Consider the following 9,583-nt stretch of genomic DNA (forward strand, 5'->3'; position numbering starts at 1 on the left):
TTATAATGAAGTAAAACCTGCTAGGGAGTAAAACTGAAGTATTAAATAGGGTATTCAGGGTTTTTTGTGGGTTTTGTTGTTTGTTTGTTTAAACCAGGAAACTAAATATATTTTATAGTTTGGATAGAAAAATACAAATAAACCTGGAAACACAAGACATATTTAGTGCTCCCAGTCATTCAGGAATGTGTTGATAGAAGAAATAAAAAAAAAAAATACTTACGTTTTAAAATTACCTCATTAAATAATCCTATAAATATCTCTTGAATCAGTCCATTTCTTTCTATCCAGACCATTTCTCCAACAAATTCAAGTCATCTTCAGAATCACCTACACCAGGGATTCTCCAACTGTATTAACAGGCATATGAATCACTTTGAGATCTTATAAAAAAGCAGATTCTTTTTCCCTAAGATTGAATGGGTCCTGGGATTCTACATCTTTAACCAGCTCCCAGGTAATATTGACCCTGCTGGTTCATGTACCATATTTTGAATAGTAAAGGACGTAGTCTATTTCCACTTTTATCCCTTACCTTTTATGGGCCACAGATGGTTACTTTTTAGTGGTGTCTTTTTTTTTTTTTTTTTTTTGGAGATAAGTTTATCCAAGTATCATTCATTTTATACTTACATGTCACTATTAGCCACACACTCCAGCCACACTTATCTCTGTTCCTGAATTAAGTTAGCATCTTCTCACCTGCTGTTGGGCAGTTAGACATTGTATCCCTTCTGGATGATTCTACTCCGCACCTCTACTAATAACTGGTTCTTTCTTGTCCCTAAAGTTTCAGCTTAAATTTTACTAATTCAGGTATTATTTTACTGACACCTCCCTGTAAGTAGCTATCACTTCTTACTATTTTCTCATATGTATTCTATAAAAATTGTGTAATATTGTGATTATATATTTGCTTACTTACTTGATAAGTTCCTTAAGAGTAGGAATGGTGTCTATTTTATAGGCCAGTTTATTCATAGGGACATACACAGGACTTAGCACAGAGGAGGATTTAATAATACATACGTGCTTGCATTTCTGTTAGGATTTTCAGGATTTCTTTAATAATCTGTCCATTAAAGTAAGCACAGACCTTCTGAGGTTATTTTATTTTTACTTTATTATTCTAGATTTGAATACTTTGATGCATTTACTCCAATTCATTTGTTCAGTCTGATTTGAAGCCATTAATTCTGATTAGTTACTTAAGGAGAGATTATTAAAATGTCAAGATAAAACTAAATTTGGGGGCACCTGAGTGGTTCAGTCAGTTAAGTCGACTGCCTTCGACTCAGGTCATGATCCCGGGATCCTGGGATAGAGTCCCATGGGGAGTATGCTTCTCCCTCTGCTGTTTCCCCTGCTTATTCTCTTTTTCCCTGTCAAATAAATAAATAAAAATCCTAAAAAAAGATACAACTAAATTTCATAAGGAAGATTCAGTATGTCCAATGCCACCACTACTGATTTGCAACAAAGGTTTCTGCAAACTGATACTTGATTACTGTTCTATGAATGGTCATTATGCAAATTCTACATATATGGGAATGGATTGTGACTGTTGTTACCTTAAAAAAAAACAACAAATTTAGAATCCTACAGAATTCATAGTGATTTTATGCTTCTAAATGATATTTTATAACTGATAGATAATATTTATTGAGTGTTTACTATGGCTTTTACTATTCCCAAAAGATAACACCAAAATCATATACATAAATATTGTCATAAATTGGATTCAAATATAGACCTATCTCATCCCAACTGTCACCTTTCTAACTAGCACACTTTACTTTTACTTTTTAACAGGTGCATTTCTTTATTTTTACTATTCTGTGTAGCTCTACTTCTCATTTCTTTTATTCTTATTTTTCTCTCTTATCCTTTTTTTTTTTTTGAATGGAATAAACTATAAATTTGTTCACTTTGGCTTCAAGAAGGGTAATAACTACAATGCCTTAGAAACCATCATCCATTTTTTGTTTTGTTTTGTTTTGTCAAGAGTTTTAGGATGCACTGAAAAGAATTAATTGTAAGTCATTCTCTAAACCAAATGTTGAGACACACTCAAGGTGTACATGTGTCAGTATTTCTTTATAACTCAAGACTTACTGAAAAAATATGTAAGTACAAAACATCTGCAGTCAAGGAATAAATAAGATTATAGATTGTTTTCACAGTCACAAAAAGGGAAAAAAAAATCTGTATGAATGTCTTCAACGATTTGGTTAAAAAGATTTGAGTTTAGTTTCTTTTTCACATGAAATTGGTCCAAAAATCACCAGTTTGTACACTTCAAAATAAGGCTTGCAAAATACACAAAATTCTCCTTGGCTCCATTTCCCAGCACATATTTCTGAGTTCCTAATTCCATTTACAGGAGGTAAAAATCAATTGTTTTTTTTTTTTTTAAATCAAAGCAATCTTCAGCCTGTAACACTCCCATTATGTTCCTTGAGAAGCCCCCATCCCTGCTGTGGCCCCCAGGACTATAGACTCCCTGGCTTAGGGAGAGAGTGCTATTAATTGAGTATGACCAAAAAGTACTGCCAATTTGCTCTGGGAAGCCAGAGAACTTGGAAAAAGCTAAAAAGGCTATTCTCTTTGTATTGATCCTTATATGAAACACACTCACAGGTCGCCAGTAGTTTTTCCTTTTCTTGTTTAAAATCAGATGTAATTTACTGTTGACAAACAGCAGTGCAAGATGTGTTCGATTTGAGGTCAGTTCTCTGCACTCTACGCTTTGATCCTGTATCGAACACCCTAAGAATGTTCAGTTATTTTTAGCTGACTAAGTGTATAACAGCTATCTACAGGGACTTGCAGTTTTACCTATATCTTCATCTAACACCTACTGGTGAATAACAAAATACAATTGCACTCCAATCAGCAGTCCAAGGAAAGCAAAAATATGAGTGTGCAGGAAAATAAACACTACATGAGTTCATGATGGCATAAAAATAAACTTCTATTCTAAAATTTGCATAGCATTAAATCACATAATTATAATCCTCCTTTTACAGTAGGAGAAATGAGAGAAGTCTGATTCTGTATACTCATGCATTCTTTGTATTAAAATAATAGTCAGGAAACCCAATTAAGGTTAATGCTATATTATAAAACAAGAGTATTGTAGTTTGGAGGGGCAGAAAAGAATTAAAATATTTTGAAGTGCTGAAAAGGTCTTCTGTGCTTTAATAGAATTATTTTGAATATCTACTTCAGCTCATTAAAAGAGACTAAAGAAATTCCATCTTCTAGATTTACATTGAAAAAGAAAAAGAAAAACAATAAAATTATTTACCTCATGTCATTAGTTATGGGATCCAGAACAGGATAAAGAAATGTTAGGTATGAATTTAATAGAAAGCTAAAAAGACTATTATGTCTACTTGTTTATGCAGATAAGAATGTAGATATTTTAAAAGGGGAATGGCATATTTGTCCATTTGGAAGATTCATTTAAACCTATTATATTTTCTAAGTCCCAATGTTTTGATTCAAAACTAAGAATAGAAAATAGAAACAAATAAAAAGAACTACATGGGATGGGCGTTATCTTTATGAAGGGTGGACTTTAGAAGGGGAAATTACTATAGACTTTAATTCATGGTCTGAGACAGGTAAGCATGACTGCTATCAAAGTCCTGGGAGGGAAGAGGACAACATATCATAGATTAAAAGGGGAAACTCATGGAAGGTTCCTCGGAAAACTCCCGAGTTGAATCTCAAATGATGATTAGGCAGGTGCCCCCTCCTGGAGAAGGAGAGAGGAGTGCTGAATGAAGATGAGGTTATGTCTTGAGGTCTAGAGGTCAGATAGGGGCCTATGAAGAACTACAAATGCATCAGTGCAATGATTAGCCCGAGAGAAATGTAGGGAATCTTTGGCCAAACAAAAGTGAATAAGCAAAGCTAAAGATCTCATCTAAGAGCATAGGTCATATATCATCAAAAGGAGATAATAGTTTATCTTAACAGCTGAAGGAAGCCATATAAGCCATTAATTGGGTAAAATAATAATGGTCAGCCTGTATTGAAAGCTTATTGTGTGAAATACACTGTGCTAAGTGTCTTCCATTCATTATCTCCTTTAATTCTTAAAGCTTATGAGGTAGGTGCTATGATTATTTTCATTTTTTTTAATGAAGACATTAGGTAATGAACTTGTCAATACCACAGAACTAATAAGTTGTAAGTCCAAGATCAAAAACTTACTCTGGAGTAAGTTTCACGTTACTAATCTCCTTAAATGTTTTGAAAATAGAGAAACAACATATTAGATTTCTCTTTTAGAAACATTGCTTTGGTGGCTGGATAGTACATGTATTGATGAAGGGCCAATTAATATAATGATACCAGGTATCAGAGGTAGATAGTTCATAAGTTGTTGTAATGCAGGTGAGAAATAGTAAAGTCTTGAAATAGAGGAATGACCAGTATAGATAAAATACATTGGTAAAGTTTAGAACTTCATAACTATTATAGACTGAACGTTGGTGTCCTCCTAAAATTCATATGTTGAACTCCTAACTTCCAGTGTGACTGTATTTACAAATAAGGCCTCTGAGGAAGTTATAAAGGTTAAATGCGGTCTTAGGAGTGGGACCCTAATCCAAAAGGTCTGGTGCTCTTATAAGGAGGTGAACAGACATATGAGCTCTCTCACTCTACCTTGTGAGGATATAGTGAGAAGGCAGCCATCTGTGAGCTGGGAAAAGAGCTCTCACTAGAAACTGAACTGGCCTATGCCTTGATTTTTAACTTCCCAAACTCCATAACTATGAAAAAAAGAATTTTCTATTAAGTCACCAGTCTATGGTATTTTATTATGGCAGTTTTTTGTTTGTTTGGTTTTTGTGTTATGACAGTTTAAGCAGACTAAAAAGAAAAAAAATAACCTTTTAAATATAGAAGCTTAATAAATGGAAGGCCAGTGGTTCTGAAGTGTCCAGCTTTGGTATTTGCCATTTTCTCAATGTGGAACATGGGACAAGTTAAAGGTGCATGAGGAAAGAAGATGAATTAGTGTTATTCATGGGGATTTTCTGATTGTGCAGGATAACTTTGGGGAAATGTTCATTAGGCAGTTGATTAATGAGAATAGAGGCATTTGGGTTGGAAAGATAAATTTGTAAGTTGTCTGTATAGATAATCTTTCTATTAACAATGGTGGTGAAAAGAAGTGTGGAAAATTATAAAATGTTTCAAAATTTGGTTTAAATAAAAATAACCAAAGTCTAATATAAGATAAATTCTATATCATTTAAAATTGTGCCTAATAGGTTGGAATACTTTTTATACCCATTATTCAAATTATAGTTCTAATCCTATGTTTAGGAAAAATAACACCCAAGATTTTTCAGCTGTGACCGTCAAATATTATAATTATTCAAACAACACATTATTATTGTGTCTGTATCATCTTCTTTTCACTTTCCAAATATGAAAACAAAACCTACACATCATCCATTTGTCGCTGAGCAAATGTCCTCTTTAATTTCTCAGTTTCACAGTCGGTGTGGGAAGTCAGTAATTTAGAATCACATGATAATGTTTTACAAACTGCAATTTCTCCTTCACTACCCCTGTCTGTCAGAGAATCACCCACACAATGTCATTATTACTCTATTTAGATAGATCCAGCACATTAGAATTTAAACTATTTGTCAATCCTCTCCTATTTCTTTCCACCCCTTCTTCAGCGTGACCCTCCAACTGTCTGAGAGGCAAGCCCCTGAATCTATGAAGTGCTAAATTATAAAATTTTGTTGTTGTCCTGATGAAGAAGGTCACTCTCAGCCTCATGTTCAATGCAAAGTTGTGGGTTTTGAATGTAGTGAATGCTAGGACTTACACAGTCCCTCTCTTGTACTTATTTTTAAAACATTTTAGGAATAAGCAGGGGGGGAGGGAATTAACTCTTCGACTGAAATAAGAACCAGACAGGAGGCTCTGGCTTCACGGTACCCCGGCAGTGCAGAACTTACACTCCCCTGCAGATAAACAGCCAACAGAAGGCTGCAGGTAAGCGAGCAAACACAGCATGCATCTCATTAGTGTTGGAGAAGAGCATTAACATGTTGCAGTAAGCACAATGCTTGGTTTATTGTTTACTCAGAAAATATAAATATTTAAAGGTTGGGCAGAGGGAAATGAGCCCTCAGTGGTTACAGAAAATTATTAATCAGAACGAAAAGATTGAATGAGTCGAGAGCAGTGCCCATGAAGTCAGGAAAGGAGAGAAGCCAATTGTGTCAAATGCTGCCAGGAGGCCAAATGAGAGAAATGTGAAAAGTGCTCATTGGCTTAATTAACAAAAAGGCATGTGGAGATGTGGGGACATATCAGAGAAGTTGAAGGTGCAAAATGGAGATAAGGAGATGGAAAGATCAAGCGAACACCTTCAAAGAGCTGCTGGGAAGGGAAGGAAGGCAAGCTTCAGTAACAAGGGGGCTTCTTTTTTCTTATTATTATAGAGAAATATATTTTAAATGATCATAGAATAAGACAGTAAAGAAAGAAGTTGAAGGTAATTTATGGATGAAATACTTAGAGAATGAAATATAGACAACAACTGCTACTTGCACCAAGCTCATTTGGTGATAACGGTGGGTTCAGAAATCTTCAATGGAATGAGGTTTAGCTATTCATGAGTAGCTTCACCACCAGCTTATCATGAAAACAAGTCTTGGTCCGAATTCTGTCATATATGCTGACATCTGCTGAATAAATAGTTATTACCAAGCAAATTAAAAAATCTTTATTCAATCTGTTCTGTAAGTTTGATGAAGTCCTAGCTTCCCACCTTCTTAGTGCACAGCTATCATCTTGCATAAATTTCCCTCAAGACTGTCATGATGGTATTCCAGAAAAAGTATTTGTTCATCCTCATGTTTGGCATCTAGCAACCAGAAATCTTACTTTACATGACTGGAGCCTGGACTGTCTAGGGATGGGGACTCAGGTTCCATCTTAAAAAACAACAACCACCACCTTCGATTAGTATACTTAGATCATGTAAAGATTTTAGCCAAATCACAATCTTAAAAATCTTCAGTTTCATCAGTGAGATCTTAAATCTGATACTGATCATGCTCAGAAGATAAATTTCACTATTGAAAACCCATTTTAGGGAACCTGGGTGGCTCAGTAGGTTAAGACTCTGCCTTCGGCTCAGGTCATGATCTCAGGGTCCTAGGATCAAGTCCCGCATCGGGCTCTCTGCTCAGCAGGATGCCCGCTTCCCCGTCTCTCTCTGCCTGCCCCTCTGCCTAACTTGTGATCTCTCTCTCTCTGTGTCAAATAAATAAATAAAATCTTGAAAATGCATTTTAGACCTTCAGCCTGACAATCTGCAAAAGTGTGTGATTGTTCAGAGATTTGGATAAGATCATAATGTAGACTTTCTGATCACTCCTGATTGGAGTAATTTGTTAGTTTAATGTAGTTTAAGTTAATGGGGCACATGTGTGGGTCAGTCAGTTGAGCATCCAACTCTTGATTTTGGCTCAGGTCATGATCTCAGGGTTGATAACAAATCTTACAAAAGCTCCATGATCGGTGCGGAGCCTTGTTAAGATTTTCCTTCTCCCTCTGCTCCTCTCCCCTCACCCCCAAGAAGAAATATGTACACACACACATATATAGTATAAGTTAACTAGCATATGTATGTTGAACTATTGATGCTGAAGTGTTTTCAAGTAGACAGATACCATAATATATGGACTTGAGCAAAAAGCAAGGCATCATCTAAAACAGGTTATCCTCCAGAGAAATATTATCCGGAATGAAAATGAAGAGCAAATTTTGAAGTTTCATTTTTTTGTTGTTTTGTTTTTGGGGGGCTTTTAAAAAAATTATTAGATGTTATTTTCCTGAATTGCCAAAGTAGAATGTTAGTGAACTCTACAGCACCATAAGGAAATTTTCTTTTACTGAGAATAGACCAGCCAAACTTAGAAATAAAAAAAGCAAAGTATGAATAATCTGCTTGGATTCTATTCCCTCTAAATCCATCTACATTCTTTCATTTTTCTATCCTAATGCCAAGGAAGAGCAATTTTATATCCTTCTAGCAAGTTAAAGTACAAAAAGAGATTTCTCAGAAGACTGAGATACACATAGCCAGAATGTTCTCTTCAGTCTTAGTGAGAGCCAGTAGAGGCTGTCCATTCTTACCTTCTCAAACAAGTGCGGTCAGTCTAGGATTCTAGGAGTGAGCATTATGGCTCAATGAAATAAATGTCCCTAAACCAGACCTACGTTTGCACGTACCTCTTGCATGAAAGTGAACAGACAGTGTCAAAGAGGTCTGTGAACTACTTATTCTTAGCAAACTGGAGCCCAATAACAAAATTCAATTTAAAAAACCAATATAAAATTTAATATGTTGACGGAGGACATTAAAAAGTAGCATGGCAAGTAATTTAGAACAGAGAAATTGAACCCAAATAGATTATTGCAATACATTATGCAAAATATAAATACATAAAAAGAAAAGTTTATGTTTTTCTCCCTAAACAGAAATCAGTCTCCACAACTCATCCACGTAATCAAAATGCAAAGAGATGGAGACAGATAGCAGAGTATAAAGCAAAGGCATCAGAATAACAGTGGCATCTGTGACAAGGCAGAATATTTTGCATAGCAGATATTCAATTTAAGCAAACGTGCAAGGAGTCCCTAAAGGCAAAACTTGTGCAGACAGGACTGTTACACAAACATGAAACCATAAAGAATGACAACCTCATTCAGGCCTGGGACTCAGCCTCTCATGACTCAAGCTTTTTGTGCAAAAACAGAAAAGCCAAGCAGGTTTTGGTGCACTCTGTATAGGCCTTAATTATTAGGTAAATCTGTACACAGATCACCCATAATGTTACTTTGCTGCTGTTTAATTCCTATTTTCCTTAGAATTTAAAGGAACTTGTGCTTTACAAATGGTAACTTGCATAACTGTGAGGACAGACAGATTCAACGAATATGATGTCAGACCCAGTGTCAAGGCAGCACTGGGTATTGATTGAAATCATGGACTCTGAAGTCAGACTGCAGGAATTTAAATTCTGGAATGGTGCTTGCCAGCTACGTGACCATAGGCAATTTGTTTATCTTCTCTAAGCCTCAAATTCCTTGAAGTAACCTCAAAATAATCACAATTTCTACCTCATACAATTGTTGTGAGTTTTCTTTCTCTTTTTTTCTTAAGACTTTATTTATTCATCTGACAGAGATCACAAGTAGGCAGAGAGAGAGGGGAAGCAGGCTCCCCGCCGAGCAGAAAACCCAATATGGGGCTCGAACCCAGGACCCTGGGATCATGACCTGAGCCAAAGGCAGAGGCTTTAACCCACTGAACCACCCAGGCGCCTCTCCTGTGAGTTTTCATAGACACTTCCAAAGGACTGAGAAAAGTACATGAAGGGACACGTGAGTGGCTCAGTGGGTTAAAGCCTCTGCCTTCAGCTCAGGTCATGATCCCAGGGTCCTGGGATAGAGCTCCACATCAGGCTCTCTGCTCAGTGGGCAGCCTGCTTCCTCCTCTCTGCCTGTCTCTCTGCCTCCTTGTGATCTC

The sequence above is a fragment of the Mustela nigripes genome, chromosome 10 (genome assembly GCF_022355385.1).
Source record: "Mustela nigripes isolate SB6536 chromosome 10, MUSNIG.SB6536, whole genome shotgun sequence".
NCBI classification, from domain to species: domain Eukaryota; kingdom Metazoa; phylum Chordata; class Mammalia; order Carnivora; family Mustelidae; genus Mustela; species Mustela nigripes.